The 21962-nt window shown below is 35.2% G+C and overlaps 1 protein-coding gene across 2 annotated transcripts in view; it reads left to right on the top strand.

The window, feature by feature from the left end:
* The first annotated feature begins 7768 nt into the window (after nucleotides 1-7768).
* The window catches only part of LOC5579996 (aryl hydrocarbon receptor nuclear translocator-like protein 1), a 333517-nt gene continuing 319323 nt past the window's right edge, over nucleotides 7769-21962 (top strand). For both annotated transcript variants that reach the window (XM_021840597.1, XM_021840598.1), the window contains exon 1: nucleotides 7769-9090. The gene's annotated coding sequence lies outside the window, so the exon portion shown is untranslated. The remainder of the gene's footprint in view (nucleotides 9091-21962) is intronic.

Below are 21962 nucleotides of genomic sequence, written 5' to 3'. Positions count from 1 at the left end.
TTTTTCAAAATTTCTTAATTTTTATGCGTCATATTATTAATTTTTTCCACCAGAGCTTGCGTTTGTTATACATTTATCAGCAAAAAATATGACATGACATGATTCTTTGGAAAAATGTCAAATTCGGTGAAAAAATCGTTTTTTCACTTTTTTCTTCTAATTTCGCCAATAACTCGAAAATAGTAGGCTGTGGAATTTTGACGTCTTCTAGAGAGTTGTTTATTTTATCAAAATGAACAACTTTGCCGAACATTCCAAGTCTCTAGAACGTCATAGTAAACAGTTAGATTGTGGCGCCACCTATGCGGACGAATTACGAACTATCCGTTTATGTCAGTAGATGGTCATTGTTGTTACAAACAACTTTGCCGAAGACACCAAATACCGAAAACGCTTCGTTACCGAGTTATTAATTTTGTCCCGCCAGATTGCGTCCCTGGCCCATAGTGCAATGATTGTTAGAAATTGGCTGGAAAATTTGACAATTATTATTTTTTATTTTCAAAAAAGGTTTGTTATTTGAAAGCATTGTCAATCAGAAGCCAGATAGAAAAAAAACATGAGAAATTTTTCGTGCAACAATTTTACAGATATAATAAAATTATTTTTCCCCTATATTTTTAGAGAAACATATTTTAAATTTGAAGGGAATTGATATGAATAGATTTTTTTTTGGTTGAAAGAACGTCCTGGCGGAAGTGCTGAAATAGTATTAATATGAAAAATAACTTACGCTTTCATAGAGTTACTTATTTAGTCCCCACGTCACATTTAAAGCATAATAGAAACACAATTGCTTTATTCTTAGAAGACCTTTTAAAGTATATTGACAATTTTTAAAATTGGTAACACTGCTGTAATAAAATCGATTTTATTTTCCACATATATGTTCATAATATGTTGTTATTAGATTACCAATTGAAATATCCGGAAAAACCCGTTTACAATTTGCTGTAGATCGATAAATATGCGCACATGATTTCAAAAGTGCGAGAATTTTAGAAAACTAACAGTAAAATTTATACTTGAAACTGTGGTTTAAACTCACGATATAGCTCTCATTTATCCATATATAGTTTTTTTAGTAATCCAAACTAGTTTTGAACACGCTTTTTACTTTTCTCTTTTGCTGGGAGTGAAAGGATGGTGCATCAGCAAATTTGGCCATAAAAGGGTATATCACTAATGTTACCTAATGTCAGAGAATGGTGGAATATAATTGATTTTCTTAAAGCTATACTTTTAGTAGATTAGTAAAGGGTACAAACATACAATTTGTTAATAAAAATTTGGATTTTTGTTTTGCGAAAAATAATGTTAAACTTTAACGAACAACTTTTCTCAGGAGTTGCTGGAAAAACTATTTAGTTCTTCAACCGAAAACATTTTCTAAGATCTTATATTATCATAGCATTGTAGAATAATAGTTGAACGATGCACAGAAAACCGATTACGATTTTATCAATAAATAAAAAAGATATAGTATAAACAAAGTGTCCACTTTATAAAATAAACAGTCCTTAGTAAGCATGAAATTTCGCTTTTAGTATGGTTCCATGAGTCGATATCGAGTGGAGGTTTAACTGTAATAAGTATCAATTTTCAATGGAAGGTTTATGAAGTCTCTTGTTTACATAAAACAGTATCTAAAGCCACTTTTTTCCTTTCTCACATTGCCATGGGTGCTGATCTTAACTCTTGGTACACGACAAATCAATTTGTATTTGAGGAGTTCATTGGCAAGACATCAAGAAGTTGACAAGTGGTTTATCCGAAGAGTTTTTCAGTACCGTAATCCGGGAGCAAATTGATCACTATTTTAAAACTTTTTGTTGTGTTATCCTTCGGAATTCAAATATTGTCAAATAAATTTCGACAAAATCAGTGCTCCATTGATCTTTATCAGTTTATGTAATCGACTGTTTGTGAAATAATATTTAACATATCATAAACATAATTTCAATATAAAAAATATAAAATAACACATTGGGGCGAAAATGATCACTATAAAACAAAGCAGGTTTAAGAACAAAAATTTTCTCTACTTACTAAATTTGGGTCTCCTGAATCCGAAAATGATATCAAAATTCTTACAACTCGAGTATTTGATAATTTTATTGCAAAATTAAACTTTGAAAATCTGCTTAATACGCCGAAATGTAGGCAATTTCCCTTGGAATAAGCGCACTATTCGAGAATAAACGGTTTTATGAACAAAAAACTATACTTGCTATGCTGTATGATATCAAACATGAGTTCAGTAGTTCATAATTAAGCTTACACAACATATTGAACACTCAAAGTTAACATGCAGGCATAGTACCAGTGGATTGTTGAGCATCGACTTTTCCAACTGTATTGCTTACACCTTCAAAAAGTGTGAATATTTCGATACAAAACTGACCCTTATAAAAATGAAATAGATCAAAATCATCATTAGACATCATTAAACTAGAAAACATGGAATGTCTGTGGTGGAAACGAAACCGTCAGCATCCTTGGGAAGAAATGTTTTTTGGTACCGACCTGATCAAAACCCCAGTGATCAATTTGCCCCCGGATTACGGTACTCCAGTGGTCACCAAACTGCGGCCCGCGGGCCGCATGCGGCCCTCGGCAAGGTTTTGTGTGGCCCGCGGAGTGATTTTGAATATTGGAGTAGTGCGGCCCGCAAGTTGTAATTTCACAAATTGAAAATTTATCTTCTGTTAAATCTCGCAAACTTTATTTCAAGAGTGGGCCCTTGGATTAATCTTCATTTTTTTTTTCTTTCACATCCACACATGTGGAATAGCTATTGAGAAACTAAAGGAATTTGAAATAATTTCTTATGTCTAGAGTTTTTCCGATAACCCACAGTTTCTTCAACTCTTGATATCAGAATATAGATAAAATAAAAGTGTTTTTTTACAAGAATTTCTATTTTAGTTCCAAAACTACGCTGAACTGTGGCTAAGAATTTTATATGACATGTAGGTTAATTGTTGATATTATACTAGTGTTTCAGTAATCCTATTAAAAATGTAGAAAATATTAGAAGTCTGTCAAAGCTTATTTAATCTTCTTTAATCAAATCGCTTTAAAAAACTAATCCACACGCTTTATATCTGAAATCGGTACTGGATTGTTTGTAACCATGTTGTTCAAATTCCGCAAATCTTATAATTTTTGACATGCATCTTGGTACGAAAAATGAACTCTAGAGAATCCAGGAAAATCGTTGATATTAGGAAAGATTATAAAACCGTTAGAAATTGTCGAGCACAATAAGATACCATATTTCAGAAGTCACCTATCGACCCCACTAGTAACCGAGTCAAGTTGAGTAACAACTGTTGAAAAACTCGAATGACAGAGACGTGCCGAGCAGATTTTTTGGACGACAGTATTGTTCGTTTTGTAACGAATAGGTTTCGTGCAAATCTTAAATGTGGGGAAATAAATAGGTACTCACACGCACATTTGTATGGCAGTTCAGCAAAAGCACACACCTTACATTCAATGCACAATCCAAAAGTGTACGTTATATGTGCGATACATGTAGATTTTGTTAGATTCAATATATGTCAAACATTGTGTGACGATACTTTGATGTGACAAAATTATTTAGGTATGACTCCATTGGAGGGCAAAATACCCAATAAAACGAGTCGTTTTGATCAGACTTATAAAATAGACATTTGTGGCCCGCGACGTATTTTAAGAGCAAAGTGGTGGCCCGCATAACCAGTTAGGCTGAGGATCACTGCGGTACTCCGTTCAAAAATTCGTTCTGAACATCCCTAATCGACTTTATCTATAATTTCCTACAGGAAATCCTTAAGCAGTACAAAAATGGCATCAAAATTTTTTTTAAAAATTTTTGTAGGATGTCCTGAAAATATTCTTTCAGTAATTCTTCAACAGATTTAATAAAATAAGTGTATTTATTATTTGGAGAAATCCTACCATAACTCCTTGAAAAGCTTTCATAAGGATTTTTCAGTGATAATTGCAGTCGTTTTACCAACCACTCCTTTAGAATTTGCCCCAAAGAGGAGTTTTTCCATAAATCATTCCTGGGATTCTTCCATGAAATCCATTAGAAACCTTCCATAAATTCCCCAGTGTTGATGATCAGAGATTCATCATCAATTTCTCCACGATGTTTTTTTTTAAGATTTCTTGAATATTTTTTAAGTAAATTCTTTATGTATAGCCCAGCGTAGCACAAAGAACATTTTTATGTGTCTTAAGGATCAAATTATGTGTTTTAGTGAACTTTGGGTTGATGAATTCAATGCTGTTCCTCAGAAATGTTCTAACGCGTCACAATTTTGAGGTACAAGTCACCAAAGTTGTATAAAACACTGTTTTTATTGATGTTCGCATGAATTTTAAAGTATGATTTATCAAATTTTTAAGTGGTTTAATCCACTTAGCATGCAGGATAGGGCTTTAACTTTCATTAAAGATATAATATGGTTTAAATTGTCCAAAGCACCCTTCGTTCGAACACTCCAAGTGCTTGCATGGTCCATGCTTGATCCTTTCTTCAGCATAGAGTTGTTAAACAACGTGTAAATCCATTCAAATGCTCAGAAACAATGAGCTACACACATGGTTACCAATGGCTTTTAGGGCGAGATAATAAGTTATGCAAGATTTGGTGCAGGTGCTTAGGACGATCTTTGGCGGAGTGCAAGAGAACGGTGTGTGGCGACGGAGAATGATCCACGAGCTCGCTAGGCTCTTCGGCGAACCCAGTATCCAGAAGGTTGCGAAAGCCGGAAGGGTGCGCTGGGCAAGGCATGTTGCAAGACTACCGGACAACAATCCTGCAAAGATGGTGTTCGCGTCGAATCCGGTTGGCACAAGAAGGCGGGGAACACAGCGAGCGAGGTGGCTTTATCAGGTGCAATAAGATCTGGAGAACGTGGGCCAAAATCGAAGTTGGAGAGACACAGCCATGGACCGAGTAAATTGACGTTACATCGTTAACGAGGTTTTATCAAATTTATTGATGTAACACCAACTAAATAAAAAAATGGTTTAAATTGTACGATTGTGTTTAAAGGGTTTTCTCTTCTCGTAGGAATCTTCTAAAAGTTCATTAAAAAAAATAAAGAAATTTCAGGAATTTATTTTGTTTTATTTTATTTAAGTTTTGGTTGAGAGATTTTTTAAAAAACTGATGCAGGTTTTGGTTCAGAAATTTCTTTTTCAGGTATTTTTTGGAGAATATTGTCTTTATATCAGTCATATTTTTTACACTATTTGCTGCAGAAACTTCTTCAAGGGATGATCCAGTGATTGGAATTCATGTAATATGTTCTTGAAGATCCCACAAAAACATAAATCGGAATACAGAGTAGGAGATTTTCAGATTCCATTAAATGCTACTTAAGAAATTCTGAAGCAATTGTTTAAATATCAATAAAAAAAACAGTCCTTATGAATGTTTCTTAGATTTCTTGAGAAAGTTCATGTAACAATCTCTGATTGAACAGCTGATATAAGCTCAAGAGGAGCTTCTGACAAAGTTTCTATTAGTGGTTTGGAGGACTTTTTTACACTATCATTAAACAAATTAAACAACATCTTGAATGTGTCTCCGTAGGATTTTACGAAATCTGAGAAATATATCACTGGAATAGTGACTGGTGTTAATTCTGAAAAAAAAAATTAAGAAGCAAATCCTAAATGAACCTTAACTGACATCTGGACCAACGTTTGTATATGTTCAAGCATGCATTTCCAATCTCCCGAGAAATGTATTAGGAAAAGGATCGAATGTGGCATTTTTGGAGTAAAATAATCTGAAGGATATTTTAAGACAATGGATCTATGGAAAATCTCATATTGATACCTGAAAAATACACGCGGTATCCTTGGCGGTATGCCTGTTAAAATGCGAAGATAAAATGCTTAAAAAAACAAAAATGGAACATAAAATTGACGAACACTTTGTGCAATTCTTGTAAAATTTCAAAACAAATTCTTGAAATAGTTTATGGAGGAATCTTTGTCAAAACTCTAGGAAAAGTCATGAGTTTAGTCCACCATTGCCTCTGATGGGATACTTGGATGTTTCGTATCAAGAATAGTCTCAAATTCCTTAAAAGAGTCCTTCGAAGAAATTTTACATGATGCCTACAGACATTCTATTATGTAAGTATATAACTATTAATGGATAATACTTTCGAATCATTTCCCTTGAAGCTCTTAAAATGGATCATTGAAGGTAGTTTCTGCAAGTGCTCACCGCATCAAAACAAAGGCGCCACTGTATATGGGATTTAACATTGTGACAGCATTGCTGTTCTGTCAAACATACAAGGCTACGGTGGCGCTATCTATGCTTTCCATAGCGGCCGTTTTGGTTATTTTAATGATCCATTGAAGAAAAAAACGAATTTAGTACTATACCATTTAATTCCACTAGAGTTTGTATCCTTTGACAGATACGCGTATTTCGACCTCAACTGTAAGGCCGTCTTCAGTGTCGTGTACTAGACTCGACTTGCAAAGTATTCCAAGGCTCCGGACCGGTGTGGATTTCCAAAACTTGACCGATGGCCTACAAGAAAATAGGGAAAGTGTACCAGTTATGGCCATAGTGGTTTCCTATTTGGCCATATGTACAATTTCGATAACTCAAACATTTTTTATCTTTTCAAATGTTTTAACATCAAGTGGAATAGTATATCTAACTGCTTAAATACACAAAACCTTTTGAAATGTAGAATTATTAAAATTAACACGTATGGCGAAATAGGGAACCACTATGGCCATAACTGGTACACCTACCCTATACATATTGGAATCGGTCCATTGGAAGTAAAACGAAGCAAATCTGGTAAAAATTGAAGAAATGTCAGTATTTTGAATTTTTTTCCAAATTCCTGGGCGAATACGGGTTAACTTTGTATTTTCAAATGGAATGTCTCATGTGTAAATCGGGAGATCACTAAAACTTTTGCCCAAAACTATTTTTTTAAGATGTTTTAATGGTGGGTTGCGAATAATACGTCTGACGCCTAGGTGGGTCACGTCACGTATCCGAATAGCTTGAATACCTATGCAACCTAAGCAAATGAAGTTGTAGAGGTTCTTTTCATGCGTGATTGATATGAACCATGCAGTTGTATACTCGAAGTGAAGCAATTTATTGAAAACATCATAATGCATCGTACAGAGCATGCCATTATTTTGTCTGTGCCATTATATTTGTATTTATTTTAAACGGTGATGTTTTATTATGGACAATTTTCTTCTTCCGGTTTATAACATTGTTGCTATCGTTGGCTGAATTTCGACTTCCGACGAAATAAATCGTGTTACTTATTCGGTTGTCTGTAGAAAATTGAAGTTGATTTGTCTCTCGCTTCCAATCTAATTATCAATAACAATCATTTATAGACTAGCAAGCTAGCTTTAACGTAAATTCAAATGAGACAAAATAATAAATTGGCATCCAGAAATGTTTCCCAATTTTTTTCGCGCGGGATTTCTATATCCCGCTCTCATTTTAAGAACATGGGCGACAAAATTCCGTGACACGTTTTCCGAAATGAAAACCAACGTATGAGTAAAGAGGAACGCTCGTTTCAAACGCCATTTTTTATTAGCTTCACCTATCGCAACCCAGATGCCAGCACCGATCCATCGTGCCGAGGGGTGATCAACCACACTCAAATGGAACCGAATGCGTATCTCATTGTTTGGCAACTCTTTCGCAACTGTCAAACCCGTGATGACAGTTAAACGTCACCCTGCACTGCATTGCCCAAAATATTAGAGCTGCTTCAATGCTGATATTGAAATTGGTGGGTCGTCGAACTAACCTAAGGTTGAATGGTGATTGTTTTGTTTTACAATTCGCGAATTTCTGGCCGATAGGTTTGGTCTGTCGAAGAAAACTGTGTCACGTAATGTCCGGTTGCACTGAAGCGTTTGAAAGTGCCGATCTCGATGCATGATAGTGGAATGTGACAGCTGCAGAATCAGTAGTGTTATTCCCTTGAGTTTTTTCTTGTCTAATTGGTTAAAGTTGGTGCTCAAAGTGCTATAGATTGGTAGTGATGAATTTATTGGTGGGTGGTAGAGGCGAACACGGATTGGGATGTTATTACTATATTTATTGTCAGTGGATTCTAGACGTGTCGTTGCCAATTTGGTTTTTGTTAGGAGTAGTGTGACGTTTCGCGTTGTTCTCGTCGTGAGATAGCCAAACAGAGCAGACGACGAAGGCGATGATGATCGATTTCCAAAGAAATCGACTGCGGCGAGTGAGTGGATTGCAGAGAGAACCGGATCTTGGCCAAGTGCATCGAATCTAGTTAAATGCAATTGTTGGATGTTTGTTTCGTTCTACGACGTATAAACCCGCGAGGAAGACCATCTGAGAAAAATTAGCATAATCTTCGTATTTGCTATATTGTGATTTGTGTTTCGTGTCGTGTCTTCGAATTTGATGTTTACCCACATATTCAATATACAGCAAGGCGAACCGCTGTTGTCTCTATCCCTAAGTCAGGAGTTGATGTGTTAGTGCATGTTAATGTGGTGGCAAGGATTTCTACAATTTGGAAAGGGGAACGAAAACATCTGAGCCTTAGTAGTTTCAAGCAGCGTATAACCATTGTTGAAACCAGAACCTCACTTTCGATTCGACATGGCAATTTTATACAAGTGAGCAACGTGACACATCAATTGAGAAGTACGAATATGGTTTTACATAATATCCATAATACGGCTCGTTCGTGTGATAAGTCAGAGCAAGGGCGTTTGTCTGTGTTGGTGCAACCGGTTCCCCATTAGAGAAGTTCCCAGCTCCAATCAATTATTGTTCTAAACGTACATAAACAATGCACATTTTCAGTGCGTCCAGTCAGTGCTGAGACTGAAGTGTGTTTTCCCTGCAAAGTGTATACAAATCGCCGATAATGGATTGCCGAGAGCCGATACTGGCCGCAGTTTGAAAACGAACCGAGCGATAACTACGCAGAACAGAAACTTACATGCTTGAAGCGAGAAGGGCGATTGCAATCGTCGTTGTTTTGGTCGTACACACATTTTCTGGTTTTCGTTACTTGGCCGTTCGTTTGGGTAGGTAAGTAGTCAAATACTATCATCAGCATCATCATCATCGGGGATGGGAATGTGATATGCCAGTAGTGTTCAGAACTTTGTTGGATGGAGCATGGTTTGAATACGGTTCTCATATGATCGGAAACAACGTATTGATTATCATTGGATTTGTCACCCCTACCATAAATTGTGAGAGAATTATTTAATTTTGTTATCTTTAAATGAAATGTCGTGAATTGTATAACAATTAGGTTCCTTCAAAATATTGTAATACGTTCAGGAATTTCATTTGATTTCTTGTTGAAAGTGACAGATCTCGGTTTTCCCGGTTGCCAAGAATGATCTTGAGGCGAGGAAGAAATGGACTAGTAGTATAGTCTTCCCACAGTTATGGATAGCATACAGATATGGATCAGATTTGGATTTAACGGAGAATATCTCATCAAAAAGAGTTGCAATTACATAGAACCTGGCTTGCTTACGTGAATCGTAAATCTATACAGCATCGCAATCATTTAAAATATATTCCAGCATATTTTTTGAACTTGATACCTACAAATCGTTCCCGTGATGTACCTAACAGCCCTTAAATTTTGAATATCTACAAAAGGGGGGAGGGAATTCTGACTATACCTAGTTTGAATATATAGTGTATGCATACGATGGATTTCTTCAAGTCGAGTCTAGTACACAAACTGAAAACGGGCTTACAGTTGAGGTCGAAATACGAGTATCTGTCAAAGGATACAAACTCTAGTAGAATTAATTGGTATTGTACAAAATTCGGGTTTTCATTTATTTATATTTTTTTCCATTTGAAAGAAATATAATGTGAAACATATTCCTGTGAAGCCCAGGAAATGGTTTTCGAAAACCATACCACAGCTTTTAATCAAAGCTTTGACGATTCCGAAAAAACGCCAAAACGTGTGCTTTCACTGGCGTGTAAGTTTGCATTTGCCTCGTAAATAGATTGCATAGTATGAGTCGATGTGATCCATAATAAGGATCCTCCTTTCCCACTAATCCAGATCTGTGTGATAGAGAACGTTCGATTTTTTTATATAAATCAACACTTTTTCGCAAATGATCGCAATGTTTTGAGGTGTGTTCCTCAGAACAAGTATAATCTGCACTGCCTTTGAGATAATTCTGTTTTTTGAACAGCATCATCATAATTTTAATCATGTTTTTTTTTTAGATATGAACCTTGGTTGAAAATACTCTTGGTGGAATATACCCAGGAGAGCGTATGTTAAAACTTGCTGGCCTAGTTTGTTAACATAGCATAGCATGAACCGTAGGTAAAGCTGCAAATATTAATGTATAATTTGTTATTGCAAATATCGTTACAACATTTCATAACTACCCTTATCTTCGCACTCCTGGTCATGATATTTCGAGCATTTCTATCTTTTGTTGAGTCATAAAACTTTGCAAAAATAAGCATTTTAGTACGACGCACATTGTTCCCAACAACCCAAAAACCGAATTGAAAATTAAAAAATTTAAGATCCTCCTGCCCAAGTGAACCAATAAAGCCAAGAATAGGATCCAGCTCCCTACTGATTTGATTGAATTAACCACAGAAGCGACACTGCTATTCGACGTATTGGCTTGCTGATGCACGAAATAAATGAAAATATGTTGAATAGAGTCCTAAAATGTTTAATGAATTCTTGTTTTTATTTAATGATACGAAAGAGCATGTTCTTGCAACTACTTTAGCCATTTTTCTAGCTCAACTAACGGTCATAACATTTTTAAACTTCAATTTAAAAATGGTTCCAAATAAGAACCTTAACACTTGTGATCATGTTTGACATTCACTGTTTCGACAAAAATGCTACAGGGCTTATAGTTTTAACACTGGGGTTGTTCCTATCTGACATTTCGGAACGGACACGGAAAACAAAATATACCCAATATTTGAGTTTAAACCAAGGGGTGAGACAAAATCATAAAAAAATGTTTTTGGACTTAAACAAATGAAAATCATTTAAAAATTGAGTAAACATGTGTTTTTGCCCTAAACTTAAGCGTTTGATACTAAAATTGGGACAAGACCCTATTGCTTCAAAATTTATAAAAAAAACTACTACTAAAACTGCTAAATTTTTCTTACTTGTACCAATAGATGCGATGAAGTGTTACTTGAATGGAGGATCACATGATACTACAACTATACGAACATGTATTTATCATATACTGTAACTTAAAGAATAATGTACAGTCATCCCTCCATGAGTCGATGTTCCATTACTCGATATCGACTCATGGAACCATACTAAAAACATAAAATCATGGTTACTATGATGGTCCCTTCAAACGGCTTTCCAAAGAATAGCTGTTCCATGACTCGATATTTCCATGAGTCGATGGTCCCTTCAATATCGACTCATGGAGGTTTGACTGTACTAGGGCTGTGCAAATATCGATTATATCGGCTCTATGTTATCGATATGCTACCCGATATTTCACAAACTCACATTTTCCGATATCACTAATTCTATTATTTGTCGGCAATTAAACCGATATTTTAGGGTAAAACCACATCACCGTTACCGATATTCAATTTTCATGGTATTGTCGATTAGTTCTCATTATGAACAGCCCTATAATGTACCAATCAAGGCTGCATTTACGGGGAGCCATGAAAATTTAAAACTATTAGAAATCGATAACCGATACACCGGGGGCAAATTGATAAGCGTTTTAGAGCGTTTTTTAATACTATCCTTAAGGTTCCAGATATTGCTAAACTTATTCGGAGAATATCAGTACTTCTTTGATCTTTATCAGCCCACAATATTGAAGAATCGATTAAATAACCTCAAAACTCTAATAGTATCAATTTATACCGTAATCCGGGGTAACATTGATCAGTTTTTCTTAAATTTCTTGAATATTTAATTCAGGTATGCAAATGTTCTAAGTTTTATATTTTTCAAGCAAGTACTGCCACCCATAGCTCGTGACTATATACTGTATTTTCCTTTTGAAAGATTTAAGCATGTTTACAAAAATGTTTTGTGTGATTTTTCCATTTAGCTGATATGGGGTAACATTGATCATCCATGTAAACAACGTTAGCAAGGAAAATGCGGTTCTTTCTAAAAATGGCATCACCGAAAACGTTTCCGTAGTCAAAACTTTCATAATCATGTTCTATTAGGCAACATTACCGAATTGCTGTTGAGAATGTATATTTCCCTTAAAAAAATTGCCTACCTTTAGGCGTATTCCGTGGATCGAGGTGTTTCTAATTTTAAAATAACTCAAAAAGTAAATGACTTGTAAGCGTTTGGCCTTCATATTCGGCTTCAGGGGCCATGATTTAAGTAAGTAACGACATTTTCAATATTACCGAACGTTGTTTACATAAGTGATCAATGTTACCCCATACCAGCTAAATCAAAAAATCGCTTAACACATTGTTTAAACAATCTTAAATTGTTCAAAAAAACAAAATAAAGTATATAGTCACGAACTATAGGTGGCAGTACTTTTTTTTAAGTATAAAATTTGCAACAATTTCATTTTTAAACGTAATATTCAAGAAATATTCAAAAAAATGATCAATGTTACCGTAATTTCGGGTGAAATTGATCATTTTTCACGGTTTTCCTAGTCTGTTTTCTATAATGTTAACAATGCCAAACAACTAAATGCAGAAAAAAAAGTACGAAGGTGAGCCTCATCGACTTATGTACCGAAATTTTCTAACAAATGTCATTTTAGTGTAAACAAATACCTCTAAAACAAAAAAAATCAGAGGATCTCATTTCGGGGTGAAATTGATCACTTGTCAATGCCATTATTGTTAGTTTCCAAAACAACTCTATATGATAAATATGAGCTCCCTGAATCCGAATATGCTTGTAAAATTCTTAACAATGCAATATTTATATAAATAACGAATAGTTAAATTTCAAGAATTACGCGGAAAACGCCTAAATGTATGCAATTTCTTAAGAAATTCAAAGATTTCTAACAGAAATTTAATTATTTCAACCATATGAGCTGATTGGTACGAGTTTTGGTGATGAAATCTGGTTTGGGGATATATCTCAAGTATCCTCACAAACTTTCAGGTTTATAGCATCCCGGATAAAAAATACAATACAAAAACAATATAACGTATTGAAACAGTGCCATTCAATATATTGGAAATACAATACAGTATATTGTAAACTGACAATAAAATTACAGTACAATATATTGTTTTGAACAGTTCACTGTATTGTATATGAGATTTTGCCAATATAATGTATGGGTGGTTAAGTATCGTAACAATACAAATTTAGATATTTTCTCACACATAAATTTTGAAAATACAATACGATATATTGTTCATGTATTGTCTTGATTACAAATTCGTGTATTGTTGTACAATACAAGAACAATTCAACGAACTGTATTTCAATTAGTGGTGAAAAGCATAGAATATGTATTTTGTATGGATTGTCCCCCAACTTACCGGATATTCGTGCCAGCAGTAGTAAAATAATTTAACTCCTATAGAAGTAAAGATATTTATCATGGTTGCATTCGTCGTTACAGCTAATGTCAAGTGACTTCTACAAAACTACTTATTTTTACTTTTTGAATATATTTCACCCAACATTTCTTGCTTTCTGAACTTGTTTTGTTTACTTCTTTCAGACAAGCTACACAGAAAAAAGCAACAGTTGTTTTACACGAAAATAGGAATTCGACCAAAATTGTAAGGTATAAAACCAATAAAAAACAATACAGCGTTCTGTTACAATATATTATATTGTTTTTGAATTGTTTATTCAAACAAGAATAATGTTGCTTCGACATTCAATTACAATACGCTGTATTGTACCCAATACGTTATATTGTACATTAATGGTTTATTCCATTCACTGAATGGCACGTTTTTATCCGGGATGTTCAAATCCTTGCTTATAAATAGAAGTTCATGATGTTTGCTAATACTGCACCGTGCATGATTTTGAAATTTTACGTTATTTTCATAGATATAAACAATCTTTAACGCAAAAAACATCACAACACACAATTTGACAATAGTTACGACAAGCAACGTTCATTTACTGCAGCTTACATTCATATTTGTGCTCCATTACGAATAAATAAAATCGTGTGATACGATGATCAATTTCACCCTTCTGATCAATTACACCCGATTTTACGGTACCCCGGTTTACGGTACACAAAATCGAGCTCTTATGGACCAACGCACCAAGTGTGATATTTTCACACATCCTGAAAAATCGAGTTTTCTGATTTATTTTGTTCAACTTCACGATGCCAGAAATGGTCAGTATTGCGGATCTTCTTCAAAGAATAAGAAAACATTTTACTGCCGTCAGATGGCTTCCTCAATCTGATAGTCTATTAATGATGTTTTTTAAGCTCCCGACGTTTCGGCCGATGGGTTATGGCCTTTTTCAAGAGGCGTTAGGTCTATCGCCTCTCGTTATAAAAAGATTGTCATCTGATTGGCGACGGATAGCACTTAATCATGTCTGCATTTTAGTTTTTAGGGTCAACAACGGATTTTCTATACCGTTTTGATTCATATTACGGACAGCTTAATTCCTTCTTTGTATGGGAAACATTTCACACGAAATGTTTCAATTTTGGCCGTTCAAAAGTTCGCACTTTCGTGGCTTGTTTCAATAAGCATTTTTCATCGATATCTAGGAAAATTTACAATGCCCAACTGCCTTAGACGTCGGTTTAGTGGTTTAGCAATTTCAATTGATTATTTGACTTCTCGGTTTTCATGAGCTGTCCGGAAATTGAATCAAAGTGTCCGAAATTCAAGTCAAAAGTAAGGAAACGTCCGTAAAAAGATTCATGGAAAGTCCACACATTTCTATTTATTTAAAATTATTCATTTTGCGGAATCAAAATCTTCACTTGCCATTGTAAAGCTAAATGCTTTCAAGGCTCGATAACGCGGAGGAATCATACAAACTGATTTATTTTATCCTGCTTTTTACGCTAGCATGCCATACAATTTTAATCACCCTCTTCTGACATTTCTTGTTGACACTATAATTTGTTTATGGCATGATCAAAGTAAGCTTCGTGATATTGAAAATTTGTTTAACGTCAGAGGTTTTCATTGTTGGTTTTTTAAAATTGAAAAACAACATTTTATAATTTTCAATTATATTATTTCTTAATGAAAAGCGTTCAACAACAGCAACTTGGAGAATAAAATTCCAATTATCATGAAGCTTATTACATGGCTATACGAACCGGGATAAAATCATGATGCTGAAATGGTTTCTTCAGCGAGACCTTCAACTGGTCGGCGTTAAGTCAGAGTGGACCAAGTGACATTTTTCATATTTTGAGAAAAACGGGCTCGAAGTCTAACGCTTTGTATTTTTTTATCTCAGTAAAATTTTGGTTCAATATTTCTACACATACTTGTGTTACTTTCAAACAATATAATGTGAAGTGATAAACATGAAAAATCACAATTCGAAAATCTGATAGAACGATTTTTTGATGGACTATGTGCACTTGGTCCACTCTGACTGAACAATTTCAAGAAAAAGAACAATCATTTAATGCTTGCGTGGTCAAACTGGGTGCATATCTTTAAGCTGAACATATTATCAAGACCCTTCGACATCAGTATCGTAAATTCTTCAATAATCCATATCTTCAATCTCAAAATCAGTGGCATTACGATACCTTGTAAATTAAGGTTTTGAAGGGTCAGGGCGTTGAAGACTAGAAATATTCAAATATGCGTTCAGTCAGAGTGAACCAAGTGCACATAGTCCATGAAAATTTTGAGTACCTACCAAAATATACTGGTCCAAAAAGCGGGTTCTAGGACAGTCCATACATACACCATAGAACTACCATAAACTTCTATCGAACTCTGAAATCGACTCAAAAAATGCAATAATCAATCAGTTTGTTGCTTTTTGACACTTGCTCCACTCTGTCTGCACAGAAATTGTTGCAATTTCTGATCACCTACTCAAATACGGTAAATGGCCAGATATTAAAATAAGATCCATCTAATTATGACATGTTTATGAGTTTCTATTGATGGATGGGAAGAAGAATCATTCCATGTCAAAAAATCTGGAAAATAACTTGAAATGTCTTGCATTTTCTAGACTTTCTCAGCGCATCGATCGTTTTCGTTGTTATGGTATAAAGCACTTGGTCCACTCTGACTGCATACTTTTATTGATTTTTATTGATCATCCAGAGTAAATTTGTTACATATCTCTCCCAGTTTTCAACATTCGTCAAATCGGATCAAAGTGAAATGGAGATAACTTTATTTTGCATCTAATGGCAGAATAATCCAATTTTCCCAAGTTTTGTACTTGGTCCACTCTGACTTAACGCCGACCAACTGGGAAACGGATTTTTCATCACTACTGAACGTGATGTTGCCTTTCTAATGAGCTCAGAGGACATTATCAGTTTTATAAGGTGTCTAGTGATTTTCCACCTGAATATAGACGACGGACGTGACTCTTAGGACGCAGCATATCCATGGCTGGTTTACATGTGATAGCTTTCATTTTACCGCGGTATTCTGCCGATATTCAAATTAAGCAGTGCTGTGGGGGAATCCTACACCTTTCCCTCTCTCATTTTTTTACATTAATCCTATAATTAACCTTTTTCATTTCCATTGACTACCTCTTCTAAATGATACAGTAAACGTTTGAATAAGCCTTCAATAATATTTCGATCAATCATAATTTCTTTAATTAAAACTCATCGTACAAAACCAGCCATGTACGGCATAAGGAGTTCGTACAACTCGACGTTTATCCATTATCGAACATTTCATTGTTGACCCCTTTTATCATAAAGTCCATCAAAAGATTACGAACGGCTATCTGAAAATAAAGACGATTTTATGAATGGACCAGAATTGAACATCAATCGTTTTGATTCATATTACGGACACTTAAGGCTTCAGTGAAGTGTTACTCATCAAAAAGCATATAAAATAGATCAGTTTGTATGATTTCTCCGTGTTATCGAGCCTTGAAAACCCTTATCTTTCGAATGGTGGGTGAAGATTTTGATTCCGCAACATGAATAATTTTAAATAAATGGAAATGTGTGGACTTTCCATGATTCTTATTCCGGACGCTTCCTTACTTTTGCCTTGATTTCCGGACACTTTGATTTAAATTCCGGACAGCTCATAAAAATCATAAATAGAGAAGTCAAATAATCGATTGAAATCGCCAAACCACTAAACAGACGTCTAAGGCAGTTGAGCATTGTAATTTTTCATAGATATCTATGAAAAATGCTTACTAAAACAAGCTTTGAAAGTGCGAACCTTAGGACGGCAAAAATTGAAACATTTCGTGTGAAATGTTTCCCATACAAAGAAAAGTGTCCGGAATTAAGAGCTGTCCGTAATATGAATCAAAACGGTAGATACTCCGAAAATATCGAACAAAACAACGTCTTTGTTGGCATATTCTTTCATTATAGAGTTTCGTGATTGCTCTCTCTGTATTCCTAAAAATAAACGTAGAGAAAGTTAATGTTTTTTAAATTCAGAAATTGATTCTCCTGTTCTTACGAAGGAACGTACAAATAAATGTAAATAGTGAAAATTCTTGACAGCTCAATCAACAATCTTAAAACAGCCTACTAAGATCAAGCTATAAAATTTGAAGGCAAGACATGCCAAATTCAATTCACCCCTTGTAAAAAGCTGGATATGCTTTTCGATGAGTGATGTTACACGGAGTCCTTAAGTGTGCGTAATATGAATTAAAACGTGGAAAACATCGTTTTTCGACTACCAGACTACCCGAGCAGAAGAAAATAACTTCTGAATACCAAACTCAGGTATTCCATACCAGATAATTTCCAATACTTACAACCTGAATGAGGTATGAATGAGCCCTGCATAAGAGGTAAAATACCTCAAAAAATATCTCAAGCATATTCTACGAACACCAAACTGATAATTAAATCAGGTATTGTAATACCTCAATAATACTTGATGGATTTTCATATAAAAGTGAAATTTTTCAATAATAGTTCAATACCTCCAGCAGACCTCAATAGCTGTTCAATACCTCAATGAAGTATTTTTAATTGTTTTAAAGATTTTTTTCAATACCATTATAATACCAAATTGAGGTATTGACAACTGAACAATACCTAATTTTGGTATGATACCAAAATATGGTATGCATAAGTTATTGGGGAGTTATTTGTTCCTCCTCGGGTAAAAAAGCTATCAGAAAGGTACAATCTTGTAGTGTGATCTTTTTCTGGTTTGACAAAGTTTTACCAAAGGTTCATTAAAGTTGCAAAAGCTTATAAGTTCTAAAATGATTGAAAACGACATAGTGGTAACGTGGTAAGAGTTTTTCAATTTTTCATTTTCCTTTCCCCCGGTAATAAATTTACCTTTTCTGTTTTACTTTATGTAAATTCTGAACAATAATTGTAATAGTCACTAATCCTGGTAGTATGTTGTTCCTTCCGACTTTTCAACACCCCTCTCCTCCTCGTGATTCTGCGTTGTTTTGGCCAGTACTTGATTCACTGACGTTGTTACGGTCAATACGTGGTTTATGGACGGCCCCATACATATAATCCACATTTTCAAACCACGATGATATGGATCGATGAATGGAAACAGTGTTGGTAGACTCACACTCAAATTTCAAATAATTAGCTCTCCCACAAGAGAAAACTTATTAGAGATCTGCTTTACAATTATCATGCAAGAGATTTTCATGCAAAATCATTCAACCACACTCAAACCGTTAAAACTGATTCAGTCATAAAACTGTTCATAAATTCATGAAAACCAAATGTTGTATACGTTGGTGAGGATAACTTTAATTCTATCAGACTAACAAGAAATCATTGCTTTGTGTGAAAAAAATGTGAAGTACGAGGGAATGAGTCAAACAGATGAGCCAACTCATCCATTGAATGAACATCGAGAAAAACAAAAACTGTCAATTGAATGTCGTTTGACACGGTGACATTTGCAAATATCATTCAGACATATTGGATCATAAACAACATGAATAGTTTGATCTTACTTGATATGTCGAATGTGACGAACATACAGTGAAAGCAGCGCCTATTACGAAATGATGCTGACGATTAAGATAAACGCAGCCGAATATCAGCGAAAACATGTCGACTACCGTGATTGCTTACAACACTGCTCAAACGTGATTTACGAGAATTTGAGCTTTTCACAACACTGGATGAAAATCATGCTATTGCTGTTCCTTAGTGGAGGTAGTATGTATTGACATGTTTTGCACTGTGTGATATTAATTTTACTATGATACAAGCAACAATGATACAGGCCATCGAATAATATCCATGACTCCCCGAGGAGGAACAAATAACTCCCTAATAACTTTTGCATACCAAATTTTGGTATCATACCAAAATTAGGTATTGTTTAGTTGTCATTATACTGGTATTATACTGGTATTGAAAAAAATCTTTAAAACAATTAAAAATACTTCATTGAGGTATTAGACAGCTATTGAGGTCTGCTGGAGGTATTGAACTACTATTGAAAAATTTCACAATTATATGAAAATCCATCAAGTATTATTTAGGTATTACAATACCTGATCGAATTTTCAGCTTGGTATTTGTAGAATATGCAGAAGGTATTATTTGAGGTATTTTACCTCTTATGCAGGGCTCATTCATACCTCATTCAGGTTGTGAGTATTGGAAATTATCTGGTATGGAATACCTCAATTTGATATTCAGTAGTTATTTTCTTCTGCTCGGGTCTTAATCATAAATCTATTTAGAACAATTATTTTGCCCCTTTACACCTAGACTCGAGTACCTATAGTGGAGGATCACATTAGAAATTAATGGATTACGCCATTAAAGGAACCATGCTGAAAACATTCCACTACTAAAGTGTTCCTATTATTGGTGCAAGGATTTTTGCAGAGGAGTTTTGAATGAATCGTGTTTTTCATACATTTAGCATATATAATGATATCAGGATTTGATATCTGTCGAACGATATATTTAAACCACATATTCCATATGCAATTGACCAAATTGTAGATGTTTTTCTTAGGTGCACCACTTATGGTATATTTGTCCTAGTTTGTCACAGTCCCTGTCAAGGTCCCTATTTTTCACTAGGGCACCTAAGGGAAAACTGCTAAAACGTGGTGATAAAATCATGAAATATATGATTTCAACGTATCATTTGATAGATCTCAAATCCTTCTATCATTCAAAAGTATAAAAATCACGATTCATTTGAAATTTCCCTGCGAAAAGCCTTGCACCAATAATAGGAACACTGTTCGTTTAGTGGTATGTTTTAAGAATGGTCCCTTTAGTGGCGCAATCCATTGATTTCTTATGGGACCCTCCACTATGGGTACTGATGCACCACTATAGGTGCAAAGGAGCAAAAATTTTAAGCAAAATAATTGTTTTAAATAATTTTACGGTTAAATTTTATGAATATTATTCGTTTACTTGCGTCATTTTCGCATCGTACATTATAGAAAAATATCACATAATCATTTATTAGCGCGAAACAGGCCAAAACACACTACCTCCACTATTGGAGCTCCCTCCACTAAGGGAGCGTTTGCCCTAATAAACATAAGATTTTTAAAAGAATAATTCCTGTTCTTGTGCTTCATCAGCCACTGGCATCAAAAACCCCTGCTCAATCTGACAAGAATGCTTTGCTTTTGCCTGCCCAGTGAGAACGAGTGCACAATGTGCGCGCGCTCTTTCTCTCGGTTCCGCACTTGATTCTATGGCTCTGTGCGCTGCTTGTGAGTGAATGTTCGTTCGTGTCATTAAATATTTCTAACCTATCTCAATATTTCGGAACGCCACCGTCGTCGTCGTCGTCGTCGTTGTCATCCGAGGCCACTCCGATGTGATGCGAGTTTTTATTTTTAGCCATTGGGAAAATTTATTTTTTAATTTCAAATTTTTATTTATCTTTCGTTACCGAACCCACACAGGCAGCGATGGCAGCAGCAGCATTTCGAGGAGCACGATTGATTTCGCCACACTGACAGTCAGTGGGATTGAAGAGCAGTGTTTAATTCTTGCTTGTCGGTCTCAAATCCTTTTTTCGCGCGAGCGCGCTGCTGTCCACTGCACTGTGGGCCGGAAATTACATTTTTGTAACATTAGTATTAGAGTTTTTGTCTATAAAATTAATCAAATGAGAAGAATTTCCTATTGAAAACATGTTTGATTGCGTACCGACGATTTTATTCGATTTAATGCAGAATATCAACGCCATCTATGGAGTTGAACGGAAAAACTTCGTATTCAGCACATTTTAAGAAAATATGGGCTGTAATGAATGTTAAGTTATGATAACTTTTAAACTGATTCTTGTTCATAATGAAAGTGCATTTATTTTGTCGAGAAATTTTCATATCCAGCCCATAGTGCGCTGGTATTGTGTATGCAGATGGCATTGTGACTCGTCTAGAGTTTCGTCGTCGTCGTCGTCGTCGAACTTGGTAGACGTGATAATTTGCTACACTGCTAGTGCTGATATGCACAAACACCGACCAAACTAATGACGGGGTTGCATAATGCTGGGAACTGACCGGCATTATAAATACAGCGAGGAAGTGGTCGTCGTCGCATCGATATGCTACTGCAGCCGTATAGAAGCATAAATGGAGCAAGCGCCATTCGAACCATGGTCTTAGTCAACCGAGAAAAACTTACGGCTCAGTGTGCGTGCTGACGAATTTGAAATCTTATCGGACCCCACGTGTTTAAACTGCGCGAAGATTAGAGCTGTCGCCATCGAGATGTTTCTCTCGAAATAAAAGCGCTGCGGCTGATAAAAACACGCAGTGCAACAGCGATCGGGCTTC

This window comes from Aedes aegypti, chromosome 2 (assembly GCF_002204515.2).
Source record: "Aedes aegypti strain LVP_AGWG chromosome 2, AaegL5.0 Primary Assembly, whole genome shotgun sequence".
In the NCBI taxonomy this organism is placed as follows: domain Eukaryota; kingdom Metazoa; phylum Arthropoda; class Insecta; order Diptera; family Culicidae; genus Aedes; species Aedes aegypti.
This window is presented reverse-complemented; position numbering and strand designations above follow the sequence as displayed.